The 20,687-nt window shown below is 42.7% G+C and overlaps 2 long non-coding RNA genes across 3 annotated transcripts; one reads left to right on the top strand and one right to left on the bottom strand.

Annotated features, from left to right (window-relative positions):
• The first annotated feature begins 10,381 nt into the window (after positions 1-10,381).
• On the top strand, positions 10,382-13,869 carry LOC310892440. Of its 2 annotated transcripts, none has more exons than XR_014578133.1 (3): positions 10,382-10,538; positions 11,609-11,690; positions 12,581-13,869. It is a non-coding gene; the product is annotated as an uncharacterized lncRNA (long non-coding RNA). The 2 variants fall into 2 exon arrangements; XR_014578134.1 differs by having other exon boundaries at positions 10,387-10,538; positions 11,606-11,690.
• Positions 11,587-18,964, bottom strand: LOC310892441. Its single transcript, XR_014578135.1, has 2 exons — positions 16,445-18,964; positions 11,587-16,298 (listed from the first exon to the last, which is right to left on the bottom strand). It is a non-coding gene; the product is annotated as an uncharacterized lncRNA (long non-coding RNA).
• Positions 18,965-20,687: the final 1,723 nt, after the last annotated feature.

The raw sequence follows: 20,687 nt of genomic DNA, 5'->3' as shown, positions 1-20,687 counted from the left end.
GCTTTTGAAAATCAGGAGGTTTTAGACATAATCAGTGGTAGTTCCAGTAAGAGCCACATTGTTTCTATATTTCTCTAGCAGAAATTCGAAATAAAAACACATGGTAGGTGCTGGGCCTTCTCCAAAAGACTGATACTGCTTTAAGTTATCCTGAATCTATTTGTGCCATCTTCTCCTTTCTCTGAGGCCTGGTAAAATACTTCTTCAATTATCTACTACTCCAAACTGTTACAAAGGACTCCTGGGATGAGCACCTCTGCAGTCTAGGATATGAACAAAGGTTGCTTATTTGAGTAGAGCCAGAAGTCCCTACAGAGGTGAATCATTTGGTGGCACTAGTGGTGAATCATTTGGAGGTGAATCATTTGGTGGCACGAGTTTGAACCTCCCTGCAGCACGGCTCTGTCATTACTGCTCTGAGCTAGTTATGCCACTTTCGGTGTCGGGCCTGCTGTGGCTCTGGTTAGACAGTACTTCCCTACACAACCTGCTGTCGCACCAAGTGTATACGCCCAGAAGAACTTTCATGGTTTGTCTCCACACTGTGGTACCGTAGAGGTTAGCAGGCGATTGTGGTTGTGCATGGTCTACTTTAGAGAATAGTCAATGAGAAGGAAAATCTGACAGCATAAGAGGGCTGGATTAAGAATCAGATTTTTGCTGTGCATTCATATAACGATACCAGTGGACTGTAAAGACAGCTGTGAAGAAGTATGATGATCCCTGTTGATCCCAATGGATGGGTCTTACAGTGGTGGTGTCTGCTGTCCTTTAGAGAGGGAGGTGAACAGGGGAGTGGAGCAGAAGGGGCCTTCCTAGAAGATCATTGTAAGTTTTGATGATTGATCGGAGGAGGAGAGTGAAGTCTTTACACTGGCACCTTTTCCTTGACTTTGACCTTACACAGAACCAGCAGCCCACCAGAAACCCTACTCTGAAAGGAATTTTCCCACACTTCCATGCTTTTTTGTTTTGTGCAGGTGTCTTTTTCTCCTCCCACATTTTCCATCTTAGTGCATGAGAGGGGAAAGATGAGCTGCACCTGAGAGAGCTGGACTCTGCAATAGGAAGCTGAAAGGGCTAGCTGTGGGGTTTTGGAGGCTAAAAAGTCCTACATAACACAGGGCTGGGGTGAGGGAGAAAAGAAGTCAATAAGCTTCTGACCCTGCCAGGTAACAAGCCAGCAGGCTCTCAATAAAGATAAACCATGTTCATTTCCTGAGTCTTAACTGGTCCAGAGTACAAACATACTGACATGAAGCTGTCTGTGTAGAGACAAACAAAGAGATGATGCTTGAGGTTTTAAGTGCAGAGATTTCATGAGGACTTTTTCCTGTAACAGAAATAGCATCAATAAAACTTTTAAACTAAGGATTTAAAACATAAATAAATAAAAGACCACCCAGTTAAGCACTTGAAATCATCAATAGAAGCTTTCGTTTGGGAACTGCTCCTTTTACCCTTTCTTTTAATTTCAGATTATTTAAAGGGCCAACACTTTCTTCACTTGGCAACGCTTGAGATGGTGTTAAAGGTAAGAGCTTTTGTCAGGAGACAAGAGAGAGTGGGCACAGGGAAGAGAAAGGAGAGAAAATCTTAGAGATTAACTGGGAGGAGTTGTTGTTTTTCTTCAGCTGGAGTCTGATCAGGCTTTCCTGAATACAAATTAGAATAAGTCAAATAAAAGCAAGAGCTAATAAATGCAGCCTCTGTTGCTGGTGCTAGCTCTCTACTAAAGAATGGCAGATACATGCGTAGCCTTATCAGTCACAGATGTATGCAAGCAGCAGGATGTTTGGAGTTTTTCTTTCAGTTGCATATTTGGCCATAGGCTTAGAATAAAATTGCAAAGAATGCAGGCTTAGCCAGCTATGCCAGACTCTCATTGCAGAGAAGTTATAAACACCCAGACAAGAAAAGAGAAGAAAGAAGACAGGGAAGAAAAAAAAGGTGATATTCAGGAAAGGCACAGTGGATGTGGCCTAGTCAGGTTTCTCCCTGGCTGTATGAGTGGGTGACACCTGTGGGGCCCTGAAGGCACAGGGATGTCACCATGGGTCCCACAACCCTCGACATGAGAATGTGGTAGCCATCAGAGTAAAGCTCCCTCCTCTCAGTCCGTATGCTCTCCTATCACTGATATTTATATATTCCGATATATTCACTGATATTTCCGGCTCTGCAGGGGTGCTGGTTGACAGCGGGCTCAATATGAGTCAGCAGTGTGCCCAGCAGCCAGGAGGGCAAACTGCAGTCTGGGGCCCATTAAAAACAGCACAGCCAGCTGATCAAAAGGGGTGATTCTCCCACTATATTTAGCATTGGTGTGGCCTCCCCTTGAATATTGTGTGCAGCTCTGGGCGCCACGATATGAAAAGGATGTTAAGATACTTGAAAGTGTCCAGAGGAAGGCAACAAAGCTGGAAAAAGGGCTAGAAGGCATGTCCTGTGAGGAGAGGCTGAGGACACTTGGGTTGTCTAGTCTGGAGAAAAGGAGGTGACCTCATTGCTCTCTGCAACCTCCTGAGGAGGGGAAGTGCAGAGGGAGGTGCTGGTCTCTGCTCCTTGGTCACCAATGACAGAATGCAAGGGAACGGGACAAAGCTCCACCAGGGGAGGCTCAGACTGGACATTAGGAAAAACTTCTTTACCATGAGAGTGCTCAAACACTGCAATAGGCTTCCGCACAAGGTGGCTGATGCTCCGTGCCTGTTAGTGTTCAAGTGGCATTTGGATAATGCCCTCATTAATATGCTTTAACTTTTGGTTAGCCCTGAAGTGGTCACGCAGTTGGACTTGATGATCTTTGTAGGTCCCTTCCAAGTGAACTATTCTATTCTATTCTATTCTATTCTATTCTATTCTATTCTATTCTATTCTATCCTATCCTATCCTATCCTATCCTATCCTATCCTATCCTATCCTATCCTATCCTATTCCAAACATTTGCTGTCCCCCAAATGCGAGTAGGCCAAGCCACCCATGCTTTCATTATTAGACACAGCATGCAGCACATAAAATTTTGTTCATTAATTCCCAATTTCCTCTTTGTCTTATTTACAAAACACTGCCTTTGGGTGATAGCAATGAAAATCTTGGGCTTTGCTAATCTGTTTTTTTTCTCTTTAACCTTTCCTTTCCTTAAGTGAATAATTTTAGATATGTCTTGAATCTGCTTTTTTTTTTTTTTTTGAGGCTACATTTCCCCATCATAACCGATCAGTGCCATCTTGCCCTCATCCTGTACCATGAGCAGCCACTTGCCACGTTCTGTGATACAGGTTAGACTATAAGTTCAACAAAAGCCTTGACTGCAACAGGCATCTTTCTTTTGTCTTCCTTATGAAATTAGTAAATGCCATTTTTCACTGGTTCAACTTTAAAAAGATTTAGAGGATAGGAATGTAATAAAACCTCATCGTCTTGGTTTTAGGAAAATAGCTCTTGTCAAATAAACCTGAATTACTTCTAAAATGATATTACAACTTTGATTAAGTGTGTCATAGCTCCACAGTTATCTTAGACTTTCATACAGCTGTTGAATTAATACAACATTACACTGATCAAAAAGTTGCCACTAAATAACAAATGAAATAATGTAGAAAGCTAACACTATTTGTGGAAAACATCATTACCAATAGAGTACCGTCAGTGACTGTGGGAAATTGTCACTAATCAGGACTTCGGCTGTTTTCAAAAGTGATCAAGGAGTAAATTCCAGGGACAAGGACTGAAAAAGTGGCAAACAGTAATGGAAAACAAGGCAGACAAAACCCTCTAGATTGTAATCTGAAGCTCTCCAAAGAAATTGGCATAGCCAAATGATGTTCTTCCTTTACAGAAAGATGAAGGGAAGTCTAGACCTATCAAACAGGGGAAAAAATGAAAGAAGGTAAGGAGACAGTAGACATCATAACTATTCCATACCGAAACTATAGCAACAAAAAACAGGTTAATGCATTAGCTAGTGGAGGGTTGATTATAAAACTGATTAAGTACTATAGGTATTAGTGATTTAAGACTGAAATACTACGTGTGGTTTGGGGCCCATTTTTATAACAGGGTACTGACAAATTGGAGAAGATAAAGAAACTAAACTTTTGGAGAACTGGAGTGACAAAGAGCCTTGTCTCTCTCAGCTTACTGAAAATTAGTACCAAAGAATCATAGAATTACAGAATACCTCAAGTTGGAAGGGACCCACAAGGATCATTGAGTACAACTCCTGGCTCCACACAGGACCATCCAAAAATCAGACCCTGTGTCTGAGAGCTTTGTCCAAATGAACTCCAGCAGGCTGGTGGTGCTGTGACCCAGTGCCCTGGGGAGCCCGTCCCAGTGCCCGACCACCTCTGGGTGCAGAACGTTTCCCTAACCCCCAGCCTGACCCTCCCCTGTCCCAGCCCCATGCCGTCCCCTCGGGTCCTGTCGCTGTCCCCAGAGAGCAGAGCTCAGCGCCTGCCCCTCCGCTCCCCTCGTGAGGGAGCTGCAGGCCGCCATGAGGCCTCCCCTCAGCCTGCTCTGCTCTGGGCTGAACAAACCAAGGGACCTCAGCCACTCCTCATACGTCTTCCCCTTTAGACCCTTCACCATCTTTGTAGCCCTACTTTAGGCACTCTAATAGTTTTATATTCTTCTTATACTGTGGTGCCCAGAACTGCCCACAGTACTCGAGGTGAGGCCGCGCAGCGCAGAGCAGAGCAGGACAATCCCTTCCCTCGCCCGGCTGGCAGTGCTGGGCCTGATGCACCCCAGGGCACGGTTGGCCCTCCTGGCTGCCAGGGCACACTGCTGGCTCATGGTCAACTTGCTGGCGACCAGCACTCCCAGGTCCCTTTCCACGGGCTGCTTTCCAGCCTCTTGTATCTTCTACATATATTCCGCATTGCCCTGTCCCAGGTGCAGAATCCAGCACTTGTTCATATTAAACGTCATATTGATGGTGACTGCCCAGTCCGTAACCAGAGTGGACTTCCACCTTCAGAGGAAGAAACTACTGAATAGTAACACGGGGTTTAGTTCTAGCAGTGAAAAGCCTATCTAGAACAGTGGTGAAAGAAAGCAAATGAAGGAAGAGAAAGAGAGGGAGGGAGGTAAGGGAGGAAAACAGGGATGAAGGGAGGGATGCAGGCTGGGATGTAGATCAAACGCAAACTATGTTTGAACAAGCAGGTGCTTAACCACTGAAACTACCAGCTGAAAACATTTACTCTTCGTTGTTTAGACTTTCTGTATTAAGTCTAATGCTTTCTCAAACATGCCTTTTAGCTGAGAACATACTGTATGACCATAAAGAAACTATTATCACTTCAACACAGAGTATCCTTAATTGTTTGTGACACTTGGGAAGCTACATCAAATGATGTAATGACCTCTCCTGTCCCATAAGGTATTTGAAAATAGCTGGTAGTTCTGAGATCAATGGTTTAAGTTATACTTGTCCAAAACCTTGCATTATTAGGCACTATTTCCTGCTAGTTAAAATTTCACCATGCGGAAGTTGAAAAAATGATGTACTATGTACTTCATGACTCCTTCCATTACAGTCACTTCATGCATGGCAAAAATGGACTGGCATTTTCTGAGTTGACATGCTAAGGTCTATTGTTTTACAGGCTAGAGCAGGAGTCTGAAACATGGCATATGTGATGGCCACAACACGTTTGATCAAACTGTACTGTTCTGAGAATAACCATTTGCATATTTTTAACATAGCAGACAGAAAAATGGATTTTCAACAGAAAACAGAATTAATCCTACTAATAATCCCATTTTTTTCTTAGTTTCATCTCAAGGACTGTTAAGCACAATGTCACCAGGCATGTACACAGCTTGGACAGTACACTCCAGCACACGCTTTTCTGCAGGAGCCTCTCCAAGACTTTGTGCCAAGTGTCCATGGCAATGTTCTGGCAGTGGGGGATGCTGCAGGGTTGGCTTCCATGGGGAGAGGGCATGGGTGCCCCATGTCAGACACATCCAATTCCAGCTGAGCTTCTTGCGTTGCAGCACAGCAAGCTGGTGGTACCTCTGGGAAAAATAGTTGCAAAAAGGGAGAGAATACTGGACAGGCAGAGGAGGGAACAAAAAGTGCGAGAAGCACACAGGAAGAAGTGCTTCACGGCAGAGCAGGTACTCCCTGCAACACCTGGCGAATCAATGACAGAGCAGATATTCCTGAAAGGGACTGCAGCTCATGGGAAACGCACAGTAGAGCACATAAAAGAGTGAGAATGAAGGAGAGGCAGAGAGAAACAGCTACATCCTGAATGCACACACCACCACCACGCCCTGCCATGCCACTTGTCACTTCACTGAAGGGGAGATGCTTGGAACGAAGTTGAGCCTGGGATCAGGGGAGGAAAGGTGTCTTCCTTAAGTGTGCATGTTCATTTCTTTTTTGTTGTTGTTTTTGCTTCCCACTAGCCAAATCAGTCATTAAATATTCATTTTAGTTTTCAATAAATTAAGTTGAATTCTCCAGAGTCAAATCTGTTTTTCCTGCAATAGAAATTGGTGAGGATCTCCCCGGCTTTATTTTGACCTATGAGCTTTCTCACCCATTTTTCTTATTTTCTCCCCTGGGAGAAAATTTTTCCCTTTTCTTTTTCTCTGCTGGGAGGGGGGCAGGTTGAGCAGCAGGGTGGGACTTCGGCTGCTAGCTGGAGCCAGCTCACCCCACACATTTTGACCAGTATGGTATCAAGTGTCAGAAAAGAAAGCAAGGGAAGCTGCACTCTAACAGCTCCCTCTGCATGTAGCTGAGCCACGTGGAGGACAAGGAGGGAGCCACCCAAACTGAATGTTTGGCTGACATCAAAAACTTGCTAATCTCCTCAGAACAGTGGCAGAAATACTTTGGTGTGGACTCTTGGTGAAACAGATCCACACACAGGTCATCCCAACTCTGCAGCCTCCTCTGAAACACCAGCCACCCCAAAAGACCTCCTGGGCAGTGACCCTGAGGAGCAACTCTGCATGTTTGGAGGGAAGCAAGGCAAGGTCAAACCGCATCCTTTTCCTCCTTGTTCATTCCTGACAAGTGTAGCAGAATGTGCCATGTATGGTTTCTTTCTCAGCACGCAGCTAAGGGGACGTGGGCTAAGTCTTCACTCACACACTGAATTCTTAGAACACGCTGCCACACTGCTGGTCCAGGCCAAGAAATACTCCCCCACATCATTCTTGGCCCCTGTTCAGGCATTAGCATACCACTCCGAAGAGGCAGACTGCATATTTTGGCAGATAAGAGTGCTTAATGGTATGGACATAGCCTGTTTCATGCCAGTCAATCTCTGTGTCGGTGACTGGCCCTGGGTGCTGTTTGCTAGCAATGACACACCCACGTTGTCTTCAGGTGAACATGCAGGTATTCGCATTTATAGAGTTAATAAAGATAGCTACACCCTCATCTGGCATTAACCAACATATTTAGCTGAAGATAACGTTGCTTTAGACCTGTTTATTTTGGACTCTGGTGGAAATACTCTACCCCCTTCAAAGATCCAGTCCCATAAATCAGTGCCAATGTTGTAGCACTAATTGTTAATTTTAAAGTTAGAAGGCTAATAGAAAACCTTCATGCTTTGTTTTTTTTGAATAAGTATCATAATTTTAGTCTGTTCCCTAATTTTTTTAGTCTTGACCAAAATATTGAAGTGCCTAGGTAGGGCAGTATAGCCCATGGGGAATGCCCTGGGAGTCTGGCCTTCAGAGGTGTGCTCCAAGAAGTTCCTGTCACTCCCTAAAAGCCCTTCCAGAAGGTTTTCACTCTGTTGTAAGGTAGCATTGAAGGGGCAATCATTAACCCTCAGTCAAATAAGGCAAATAATTTCTTGGAACTAACCTTATCTCTGAAATTGTAATGTTCTTGCACAAAAAATATTTTCCATTTTCTAAGAACCACATGCTGTTTCTTATTGTTAACCTCAATGAGTCATTTAATTATCAACTTAAAAGCTGTTGCTTTACTTTCAAAGTAAAAATTTGATTTATTATAATTATGCTGAGTGAGAATTAATGCCTATATTTGTGGTATATAATTTTACATGTTGACTTGCAATGCCTTGAGACCTTGAGGAAGACCATATGTGCTTGCATAAAGAGGCACTCCTGGCACGGGTACAATTTAAACAAACGGTGCATGCAAATAAGTAATTGTAAGTAATCAAAAGAGAGTTCTCCGCTAATAAGAGCTAATATTTATTATTATTGTTCCTATCACTGCTCCTGGAGCCAGAAATTACAAAACTGGATTTCCTGATTTGACTTACTCGTGAATAAATAAAAAGAACCCAAAGATCATTTTTTTTCTTTTCCTTTTTTTTTTTTTCTAAATGAATAAATTCAAGTTTGTTCCCATCTCCCATATTTCTTCTCCCAACTGAGCAGCTTAGTGTACTACCAGTGGAATGCAACAGATTGTGAAGGAGTCAAGGAGACATTTGAAAATAGATTTGTTCAGCCATACCCCGCAAACAGCACATCTGTTATTGACAGAGTGAAAATAGAGCCTGCAAGGAGTTAGTGCTAAATATAATTCAGCCTCAGGAACAGCATTCTTGCCTAGATTTTATTTTATTTTATTTATTTATTTATTTTGCTTAGGTAAAATTATCTCCACTTCAATACAGCTTCCAAAAGTGGATACAGAGGGCCTGTTTTTAAGGTCCCTAGGCAATGAAAGACACCATTCAAAATCATATATTACAAGCTCTTTCCACATCATCTTTGTGACACCTCCACAGCTGTGAAAAATCTTTGTTAGAAGAACAGAGACATTGCAAAGAGAACAGCTCAAACCGTTGGGTCATTAAGGTTATCAAGTCTCCGTGGACATGCCTTATTTTTTCACCTGGGAATGTTCCATTAGAAGAACTTGAGCCTTTTAGCACTTCTCTGATCTTTAGAGAGTCCAGCTTTCTGTGCAGCGTGGGTGTAAATAATTCTGATACAATCTGGGAATTGATGGACCCCTTCCATATGCATCCAGGAAATCTCTTGAAAGAGATACATCAGTCTTGGGAAATATCAGAACAGAATTAGGTGAGCCGTAATAGCATTAATTTGACCCCTGGGATGTAGTCCTAATTCATCTCACCTAACCTGAGCTATCTAAAAGTTTCTCTCCAGCCTTGTGTAGTCTTCTACACACCTTCTAAAACTGGTGGGGAGGATGGACCATGTCCAGATGGGACGACAGAGGCCCACAGTGGGATAAGAAATCAGCTTAGATTAGACACCAGATTCAGTACAGATCAAGTTAGATAAAATAAATAAATAAATAAAATAAAAATAAAAGATTTGCAGCTTTTGTACACAGCTGCTTTGCAACTACTGATATTCACATTTCTCATATTTTACAGTTACCTTTTTTCACAGACCCTCCTGTGTCCAGCAGCGCACAGAATGCACAGTGTTCTCTGAACAGGTAACTTATTCAACGTATTTTGCTGATCCATTTAGAAAACATATTCATTGCACAGCCTTTATGACTGCGCACCATCCAGACACACACGGAGTTTTGTCTTGCACATTTTCATTACTGGAGCTGTTGGTATTTCTGAAGGAAGAAGCCACTGCCTCATGCTTGGATGTTTAGTGACATACAGCAGCCATCGCAGTTTGTTACCAGTTGCTGATGGCAGGATTCTGCTCCCCACCGAATTTCAAGTGTCCAGTCAAAACCAAAGCCTTAACAAACATTCCTGAGAGACTTAATGCAAGCGAGCTGTTGGGAATGTCTTGTCCTCCCACAAAACCATGTATGAATGGGTTGGAGCCCGCAGAGCTCTCTGTAATAGGTAGCTCTCATTCTGCAGATGAAACAGAAGACTTAAATTGCCTGCCAGGCACTTTTGAGGAGCGTCACATTTCTCCACAGCACTGGCCTAGTCAAGATCTCCAGGCCTGTTAAGAACTAGAAGGCTTTTTTATTATTAAAAAAAAAAAAAAAAAAAAAAAAGGATTTCTTTAGAATGTAAATGAATTGAAACTGCAGCTGGCCTTCAAAGAGAAAGCAGGGTAATTACATTGCTACAAGGCAGTAGTTGAATTACTGGTGTAAAGGAGTACTTGCACATGTAACTATCCCAAAGGTAATGTTATTATCAGGCTATATATGCTACAGTTGCTAGTGCTTCCCAGGCTTGCTGCGTTCTCCTTTTATAAAAACAGTCTTGTGTTCCTGCTTTCACTGAGTTATTCACATCAGGATTTTTAGTCACTTCAGAAATGCATCACCTGCAAGGTTAAACACAAGTCTGAGGGCTAAGGGATGGAGAAAGAAGCTTTCCAGAGCACAGCTGTCCCCTTATCTTGAGATCCCAAACTCTTCTCCCCTCCCCACAGCTGAATTTAATTCAGACATTTAAAATTGATATTGTGAGGTCTTTCCCAACCTTATCAGCCTTTGGCCTTAGCAGACAAACAGAATCAATGTTCCTGCCATCTCTCTGGTGTAGCATTTCCAGTCTTGGATGCATTACCATCAGTTAAAAAAAATACTGCATGCTTTCTTCTGTAACGCACTCACAGAGGTAATAATTCTTTCTCCTATTATTTATCAGATTTATATATATATATATTTAGGATTACAGCTATGGGAAATGCTTAAAAAAATTTACATAGACCAGGAAGTATTAGGGAAAAAGGGGGTAGAATGTCAGTTTTGTTCCACCTGGTAAGCTTTTGTCCATGCATTGCAATCTCCTGAGTTTCTGCAGACTGCTGTATTTTACCTTCTGAATGACAAAATTCACAGCAAATATCAGAAAAGAGCTATAATATCTGCACAAATAAAGCAAAGTGGAGAGTGAGATACCCTCTGAGCAGATTTTAAACTTTTTCAACTGTACTTTTTAATGTCCCACGTAGTTTGACTTTCCCAATCGATAAAAATCATTCTGCTCTCCATTCTGTTTCTCCAAAAAATATCTCATGTAAGCGTTCACCGTGAGCTCAAGCAGACAAAAAGTAACGACATCTCGGATAGGGTCCTTTGGGGCATGGTTTTGTGATATGAACAACGTGAATCAAAGGCTCATTGCTGCTGAAAGCTTTTTTTTTCCCTCCGCTTGCCTTCTGCTTTGTTCCTTCCCCCTCTCCTCTGCCTCCCTTCCTCAGCAGCACAGCCCTGCTCCCTCCCTTGCTGCAGCTCTGGGGCTCATCAGAGGGCCAGGTTTTGGTGGCTTGTTTCCATGTCTATAAACTGGGAGATAAGCTACTATCACGAGAATGATTTTATTCTACGCTGGGCAATACTGTATCACTTACTCTATCTGTCACACCGTGCTCAATGCTGCATGTTAGGTAGGCAAATCAATCTGTCATCTTGAAATGACTCCTGCTTTATTTAATTTTCTTTTTGCTTAAATGTCACGTTGCTCTGGGTGCTTTCAGTGCATACTTCAGTGCCTGCTTCGGAGCAGGGCTCACTCCACCAGTAGGACCCTGACCCCTTCACCAGGGCAACTAAATCAGGAACAAGGCTTCCTTTGCCAAAAATATAATCAACAGGGGGAAAACCAGGCATATTCAAAGGGTGATTCAACCCACATACTGTCTGACTTGTCCTGCAAATACGGCGCTTCCTCTTTTGTCGTAGCAGGAACCTGCACCAGCAATGCTCCTGTAAGGCATCTACATCAAGCTCCAAAGTTCAGCAGAATGAATCTCAGCATGTACCTGAGGTGGGTAAAGGATGTTACTGCCTTAGAAGTGAAGTGCTTGCAAGGTTGAAGACACTTTTCTAAAAGTGTGTGTTTGTCATTGTTTTATTTTTAACTTGGAGCGGCGCAGCAGAGTTGGTTAAATTCCTGCCCAAGGAAGTTTTGTGTGCACTAAGGGACATGGTTTAGTGATGGGACTCGGTAGGACAGGCTGATGATTTCAAAGGTCTTTTCCAACTGAAATGATTCTATGATTATATAACAGCATCCCAAAGCAGGCAACCTGATTTAGCCGTGGCAATGCTCGGACTATCAATCATCCCTGAAGCGTTCACGTTTCGGTTTCTGAATAACTCTTTGAACAGGAATATATTTCAAATGCCTGGAATAGGAGAGCCTCAGATTGTATTAATAATGGAAGAGGATAAAGGAAGTAATCTTCACAAGATCAGAATGCTGCCTTTCAAGTGTTTTGGTGGAGCACTGATTTCAGACCAGCTCACAAAAACACCATCTAGATCCTCATATTCAAGGACTTTCTTGGGAAAGCAGAAGACCATACACCTTGCAACACTGTTTAGATGCGTCTGCCAAGTTAGAGACGACAGAGCAGATGCAGAGATATGAATCACTAAGACCAGAGGGTATGTGGTAGGGTGACGTGCAAAGCTCCGATAGCTGCTCTTGCACTGCAGATGAACTCTGAGTCACGAGCAGGTCAAATGTTGTGTCCCCACACAACCTACGACATCTCATTGGTGGTTGGGATCGCAGACAGAATTGTGCTTCTGAGTGCAAATGCAAACTTTTTTCCCAAAACAGAAAGTCAACTGCCAACAAGTTGGGGGTTTTTGTTTTTGTTTCATTTTTCAAGCTATGAACACCAATTTGTGTATGTTTGTTTTTTAAAGACCACTGTGAGGACAAGCAGAACTGGAACTGAAAGACATAGCATCTCCCACGCTGGCCAGAGTGACCAGAAATCATCCAGGCATGCCAGTACAGAAATAGCTCCTTGTTAATCAAGCACGTGCATTTTGTGAAAGCTTCTGGGCCTAAAACAGGCCAGAAAGCATCACTGTGTGTTGCTGCTGAATACCCTGGCTACTTCCAAGGCAGGAAGAACCACATGGAAGAGGTACTGGCCAGAACAAGAGCTGCCTGCCAATCAGCATCTAATTATGCCTAATGGAGGCCAACAATGCTTTCTCTAATTACATTTACCTAGGAGGTACCACATGTCCCTTTTTTGTCTTGGATGCAGGAAGGCAACAGGTGAAATTGTTGTTTTTCTTCGTTGCAAGGATCCTCTGTGGCTGTGCTTCCAAAAGGCTGTCGGGAAAGGGCCCAGGGGAAGAAGAAGGTTGGGGAGGGCTGGGCACCCAGGGCTAGATTTACCACAGGAGCTGAGAGTTGTTGGGATCACAAGCTGCGGGACTCCACACACAGCAGAAATTATATCATTAGTTTTCAAGCTGAGCAGAAAGCTTCAAGCTGATAAGCTCTCTGCTGTGTAAGTGTTGTCTAAGAAACTGTCCTTTCTTCGAGCAATTAAAGCACCTTTGCTGGTAGGAGCGTGTGGGTAGCTGTGCTGAGCTCAGCAGTGCCTCCTTTCCAACTTCCAAAGAACTTTTTCTGAGTAGTCAAAGCGAGGCCAGTGCCACAACTACTCTCCCACAAAAATGCTCTGTTCCTGAACAGCCACTTTTAGCAGGACTTCTGCAGCTGCTGTCTAAGAGAATGCAGAACCAGATAAGTAATTAGCAAGTACACCATCAGCAATTGCCTTTTTTTGATAAAACAGCCCTGGGCCATGAGCATTCTGAACTCTTATGTTCTGGAGAATGACAGCCCAAACTTACTCAAGGAAATAAAGTGATAGCTATTAAGAGTACTCAATAGTTTGATGTTTATAGCAAAGGAGCAGAGCATGAGCAAGGAACTATTTACCTTACTGAGTGCAAGAAGCAAATGCCTAGAAAGTGAAATAGTTGGGGTTCAGTCCCTGCTCCAGGAGCTTTAAAAGAGCTCGGGGGGGGGGGGCGGTGAAGAGAGCAGCTCGAACTGGAGAGACATAGTCCAGATCAGCCTGTAGCTCAGGCACTGGATCAGTTCCCTTCTTAAAGACAGGCAGATCTGAGTTCAAATTTCATTCCTTTTGTGACCTAATGGCATTATGGGAACTGATATATGTATAAGGGACAGCACTATCACTTCTCCCACCTTGTGACTCAGAACCTTTGATTTTATCAAGCCTCTTCAGAAACAAATCAGGACAAGGCTATAATCTACTTTCTTGTTTCGTTTCAACAAAAATCTGTCCATGCTGGACAAACCTTTGCATGCAGCCTGGTTCTTTCACCTTACAGAGGGTAGAAGTTGAAAAACAGAGATGAAGGCAGCAAGGATGGACCAAGGCAGGGAACAGTTTCTGTAAGGGAATAATGAACAGATGAGAACTCTTCAACCTAGAAAAAGGCAAATGAGGAAGGCTACAAACAATGAATGGTGTTGAAAAGGTGACAAAGTAATGATTATTCACTGCATCACACCACACAAAAACTACAGGGCACCCACTGAAATTATCAGGTGCCAAATTAATAGAAGAGAGCAGGTATTTCTTTGCATAGTGCATAATTATATTGTCACAGGCTGCTGTGCAGACCAAAAGTGTAGATAAACTCAGAGTCATTACAGAAATTCAGGGAGGGCTAGTCCACTAGTTAAAAAATATAAAACAAAAGAAAAAGAAAAAAGAAAATGCAGTCTCAATGCAACCTCTGGCTCAGGACAGCAGTGATGGATAGATCACTGTTGACATACTCTCCCTTGTGCTTTCTCTGAGCATTACTGCTGAAGTGCCATTGTCACTGCGATAGACAAGCTGCTGGGCTAACCTCTGTACAGCAGTGTTAAGGTTCTTAGCCTGATGCTAATTGTCTGTTATTTTTTGGCTGAGAAAATAGGGTATTCACACAACTCACAACACGGGTATAGGATAGAAAGACACACAGGATGCAGGCACCATGCCCACTCTCCCATGTCACTGTTGGATAAACACTTTAATTCAGATATTTTGAATATACATGCCCTACAACTATACCTATACATGCAAAAGCACTACGTTACAGTCTATAAAGCTACCATGATACAATATTTATATTTGAAAAATGAATATACTAAGGCAATTGCCTTATCTAAAACAGAGCAATAATACTTCACACTTTCTCCTGCTAGGCTATATTTAGCTTTCCATCGTTGTGCTACTTTTTCTATGCCATTTTCTATAACTTTATGTTGCCCCCAATATGTCCTTGTTTGAGAATTCCGCCTCACAGAGAGGCACAGCAGCTGTTTCTAACACATTAAGGAGCAAACTAAAAAGTTTGTTTATTCAAGGATAAACACTGCAGTTCCTTTGCATAACATCCTGGTCTATCTTTGCATGAAATTTGATCAGCTTAGTACTGCCCAATACCATACAACCCAGTAAGGGCTTCCACCAGAAAGCTAATGTTTAAAACCACCTAAAGGAACATCTCAAACTTGTTTGACATCTCTACTACTGGAGAAGTCATAAGCTGAGGTAGGTAATGTGGAGAACTGGCCTAGTTCTTGCAGGAATTCTTTTTCGTCTTCATGAAGGATCACTTTTTAGCTAATCCTCAAAAGGGCTCAATTTTACCCTCCTGGACATTATAGCTTCTCAGGCTGTCTACTGCTGGATCTGTTGCTGAATATCAGTGCCCTGGCGTAGCAACCCCTGCTCCTCCAAGCACTTGGTGATGCAGAGGCAGCATTGACATTTTTGCAGAAGACCCACTACAGTGACCTATGCCAAAAGAAACCCCTTACTCTTGTAAGAAAGTTTGGTATCTGGTGGCACAAGTTATGACGAAATGAAGTGCGTTTCAGTTAACTTTGGGGCTCCTTGTACAGTTCTCCTTAACCTAGTGAACTGTGGGAGATTTTTTGCATTGTGTACACTAAGCCCAGACTGCCTCCTATGGCAAAAGCATTCAAATTGCTTCTGAGACAAAGGCTTCTCAAAAGGGCCTGCCTTTTTTTCCTGAGGACTCAGATTCTTGGACCTTTGAAAATCTGGACCACTCATATTCAATCAGACATCCGAAATGAAGGTAAAAAGGGGTTAGACACTTGAGAAAAATTAAGCCAGCTAGAGCATCACAAAACCACTTCTGATAGCTAGAAAAATATTAGTAGGCTGGAGATGTACATCACATGCTTGTGATATTTCTGTCCAGCTATACTGAGGATAAAATAACAAACAAATAGCAAAATGACACACATCAATTTAATTAGATTGACTAATAGGCTCAGTTTGAAACAAGCATTAAATATGGGACAGCATATCCATTTACAAAACAAAATTTCCTTCAAAAATTTCTGAGGAAAATAAATACTCGCTTGTCATCACTGTCTTCTGGAAAGCTAGGCAAGTCATAGGAAATCTTGTTTGATGCTCTTGCAAGCGTTAGGTCTCATTCAGTACCTAAAGAAAGTGGCAAACTTTTAGCTTTTTAACTCCTTCCTTCTTCTTTTCCTTCTTCTTTTCCTTCTTCTTTTCCTTCTTTCTTTCAAGATTTTCACATGATGTCTGTCAGTGGCCTAATATAAAAATGGTCTGAACTGTGGGAGTAGAACTAAAAGGACAAGTGGGAAGCATGCATTTCCTGAGAGGGAAATGTGGTCGGAGGCAGCGGGTGCTTGGCTGGGTCCCCCAGGAGCAGAGGGTTCCCAGTGGATTTGCTTACCTGGATCGCAGTGGTCATCCAGATCAGGAGCAAGGTGATAACCTGTTGCTGAGCCAACTTTCAAACAGCAACGCAAATTAAGATCTTGTGAGCATACATGCCCTGGGGCAGCAGTCTCCTACCTCCCACAAACAAGCAGATGACCTTTCTCAGGTTGATTTTTGTATTTGGCAGGAAGCTGCTCCCCTGTTTGTCGCCAAAACACATCTGATTATATGGGGAGTGTGACAGCATCTTTGCATTGGATAAATTCAGAGGACACTATGAATTTATTCATTTATCAATCCTAACCAATTCTGAATTTAAGATCAGAAAATCGGGTCAGCTGTGAAACAGTGCTACATTTCACATCTGGAATGTGTGTTGCAGCTGCATTTCAGTCTCGAGGTAATTATTTTGCTCCCAAATCCAGTTGCTGTAAATAAATCTAATTAATTAGAATGGTTTTCCTTTGCCTTCACAGAAAAAGCTCAGTATTTCAGAAGAACCACAACCATCAGAAGTGGGTCCTTGCTTCCATTCTGCTCAGTTGTCCTAATTTATAAGAAATGTTCTTCATCTAAACCTCCATCTACTTCCCTCCCACACAAACCCAGTTTTATCTTAGATTTCTGACATTAAATCACTCCTATCAGAAAAGCTGCGTCAGTTCCCTGAAGCCTTAGCTTAATGATAAAAAAAATTACTAAATTTTGAAACATTTCTACACTATTTCCCTCCAGATTCTCCATTTGACCTTGGTCACAAAAGCAAGCCAGTGCTAGCTTCTGTCCTCCTATTGCACTCATTCAATCTGCTTTGGGGTTCATTTCGGTTTTGCTGTTTTCTCTAATGAGTAGCACACAGACTGTATAAATATTTTAAAAATGAATAAAATAAACTGTGCATACTCTCCAAACTCCCCTGGCTAGAATTCCCCTCCAGCGGAGACAGCAAAAATGCTGCAAGCAGATAAATATTACTGATGGCCACCCTCATAAACAAGTGGATCAATTAGCTTCTTTCTTTCCTCAGAAATGTTTCTCTCTCCTGCCAGACTGAAAAGCAGACAAGCTAAGGCTGCATTGCTTGAGTGAAATAAAAAATCACAACTTAAAAGTTTCTGTAGTGCCGGGTATGTCACACTCGGGCCATTACGTTAAAAATGCTTTTGTATTACAGCGAGTGACCGCCTATCAAAAAAAATAAAAATAAAATTTGGTGGTGCCGAAAGATTTCAATGCGATCGCACCATGTGTTTGTCTTTTAGCTGCACAGTGACTCCTCGCCAGCAAACATCCCTGCCAGTAATTCATTCGTTACAATATTTGCAGGAAGCCCAGGCGCGGGTCCAGATGAGTTTGTTCAGGCAGCGCCTGGAGCCCGAAGGAGAGCCCTGGTGCGCTGCTTGCGGCGGCGGCAGGCTGCTAGTGGGGTCAGGCGCTGAACTAGGAAACCCGGCGTGTGTGAGCACGCTCAGAAGCCTTTCCATGTTCAGAACTAAAAATGCGTGTTTATAAATAAAAGCACAGAGCCCCCTCGGCCGGGTTTGAGGCGGTGGCGGAGGGAGACCCCTGCCCCGCTCGGGCCCCGCCGCGCAGCCATGGCGGCGCCGGCGGCCGAGGCCTTTCGTGGGCTCCGAGGGCCCCCTGGCGGCTCCTAGCCTCCACACCGCCTGGTTTCGCCCCAAAATCACCTCCCGGTGCTCCGTGCCCCGGGGAAGGGCCCTGAGGGTAGGCTGGTGGCGGCTGGGGATGGGAGGAAGGCAGGAGAGGTGTCACACACACGGCGGGACAGGCAGAGGAAGGAAAACAAGTCTGTGGTGCTCCCCCTTGGGTTGAGCAGCCCCGCACTTCCTGACCCCAAATCAGGCGATTGGGCAACAACAATGAAGATTTATAGTTAAAGGTCAGGGTTTCCAGTTCCCACAATTCCTCTAATTAGCTGGAGCCTCTCAGAGCAGGCTGCTTTGACCTTTTGTGTCCCCTCTTGCTCCAGCGCATGCAGAGGAAGCGCCTAAAATACATCGAGGCATTCATCGGCACGTTGAGCCGTCGGTCAGGAAGGGCTGCAGCTCTCAGAAACCCCCTTGAGCTGCTGTTAGGAAACAGCCGAGCACTATTTAATGAGGATGTGGCATGATTAGGATTTCTCCAGTGACACTCTCCACAAGCCTGCCCGTCTCCCTTCACCACTCTGTGTCCTCCCAGGCCGGGATGTTGCTAACAGAGGAGGGCCAGCCCTGCGACTATAAACAGATCTTGAGTTATAAACAGGCTTTTAAAGAATGAATTAATTCATTTATTTTTGCACCCTATGGAAAGAAAAAGAGAGAGAGAGAGAGAGATGAACTACTGTAACTATTTTATGGAACTAAGCATACCCCGGCATCAGCTGTGCTGTCACTAACTTCTAGCCTGACCGTGGGCTGTCAGATGTGACTGTGAGGCCGCATTACCTGTTTCTGTGTGTGGCAGATACTTCTACAATCTCATATTTTCATGAGCAATAAACTTAGCAAGTGATGCACTAAAATATTGCTACTTGGTTTTGTATTCACCTAAACAATATGGCTGTTGTACGTCAAGTGCTGATGAATCCCGCATCCTTATCCAGGGCTGTATCAGGGTTGTGATCGTTTCTGACAAACTTTTTGAAGTACAATTGCAACCTCATTGCTGGGACCTATTTTTAGACAGACAAGCCTTCCCTAGGAGCTATTTTACAACTCTTAAGTTCTGTGCTCTGAATAGCAGACCTGAGTAGTTGTGAACATTTTACTGAAACAGCTTATATAGCACTGCATGGCTGGGGAGCAATTAGGTTATATAAACCCAGCATAATGAAGGAGGAAAAAATTGAAGATGTACATTAATGTCTTGGCAATTCCACCTCATTAAGCAACTTGTATGTTAAGAGCATTTTGTCCATATGATTGTGAAGTGAGAACGTTTCTTGGCAAAGCCATTTTTTCTTCGACTTATGCAGGTAGAACATACATCAGCTAGAGGTTTCAATTCACAGCTTAAAAGTCAATAGACTTATATTTATTTAAGTATTACTAGAGAAATCACAATTTTCCTAGGTTAAAATTCAGCTCAATGTGTTGAAGATATGAGTTTTCAAGACCTGACTTTTAAAGTACCGTATCTTTAATTTTTTTATTAACTTGCTGCTTCCTGAGTCATTGATTAAAACAGATTGGCTTGCATATTTTGTTGCTGGGCAAGTATGAGAAATGCCAGCAAACTTTGTAAGAACGATGATGTACTAAAGTTCTCCAGACAGCTCTTCTTCGTGTTCTTGAATGCAATCTAATGTGGCCAAGTACAGTACAATATGCCTTCTTGGGCACTGTTCAAGTAAAACAAATGCCTATAGTATTCAACTAAGTCACTTGACGAAACTATAAAATATAGCACGGTTCATGTAGGGTGATTCAAAGTGATAATTAGGTAAGAGAATACTAGTGTTGACATAGTAACAGTACTTCTAAAACAAATATAATTACACTGTCTCTTGCAGTATTAACTGAAAATCACAAAAAGCTGTGCAAACAGTAATTCAGCATACAAATAATAGGAGGAAAGAGTGTTTCTTACAGAAACAGGCAAACTGGAGAACGAAATGATTTGTCTAATTACTTTGTCTGCCTCTCTCGTAGAACAGACTGATACCTTTGTATCCTGTACATTTGATTCCTAATTCTATACCACGCATAGTGCTATTCCACTTCAAAACTGAGCACTTAAAGGGATTAGTGTTTGTTGATATCTTTCGTGAGATAATATAGCCTTGTTCTCCTTTATGCTGTTTACCCATAATCTTTTATTTCCAAGGAGAAAATTCTGATTAGCCTTATGCTTTGAATAGCAGAATTATTTCCTAGAATGTGACAATTGTGTAATCATTCAAATAAGCCAGTAAACAAGCCGGGACAAATTTATCGCTGGCATAACAATTGTGATTCAATTGAAATAAAAAGTCATAAATTCAGCCCACAATAAAAGAGTAAAATGCCCTTGGGGTTCAATGAGTGAAACCTCTCAGTCTGGAAATACCTGTTCTGGTTCCTTAACCAGATTAATGCGTCATCCTTACAGAATATGCTGTATGTTAAAATACAGAGTCATGGACAGAGACCAATGAAACCTGTTCCTAAACAAGCTGAAATTGTCTTAGTGAATACAAAACAAAATTACCATTCTATCAAATGTAGGCATCTGGATTGGAAGTAAATTATGAAAGATAAATTTCTAATAAC

This window comes from Anser anser, assembly GCF_964211835.1.
Source record: "Anser anser genome assembly, chromosome: 1".
Lineage (NCBI taxonomy): Eukaryota > Metazoa > Chordata > Aves > Anseriformes > Anatidae > Anser > Anser anser.
This window is presented reverse-complemented; position numbering and strand designations above follow the sequence as displayed.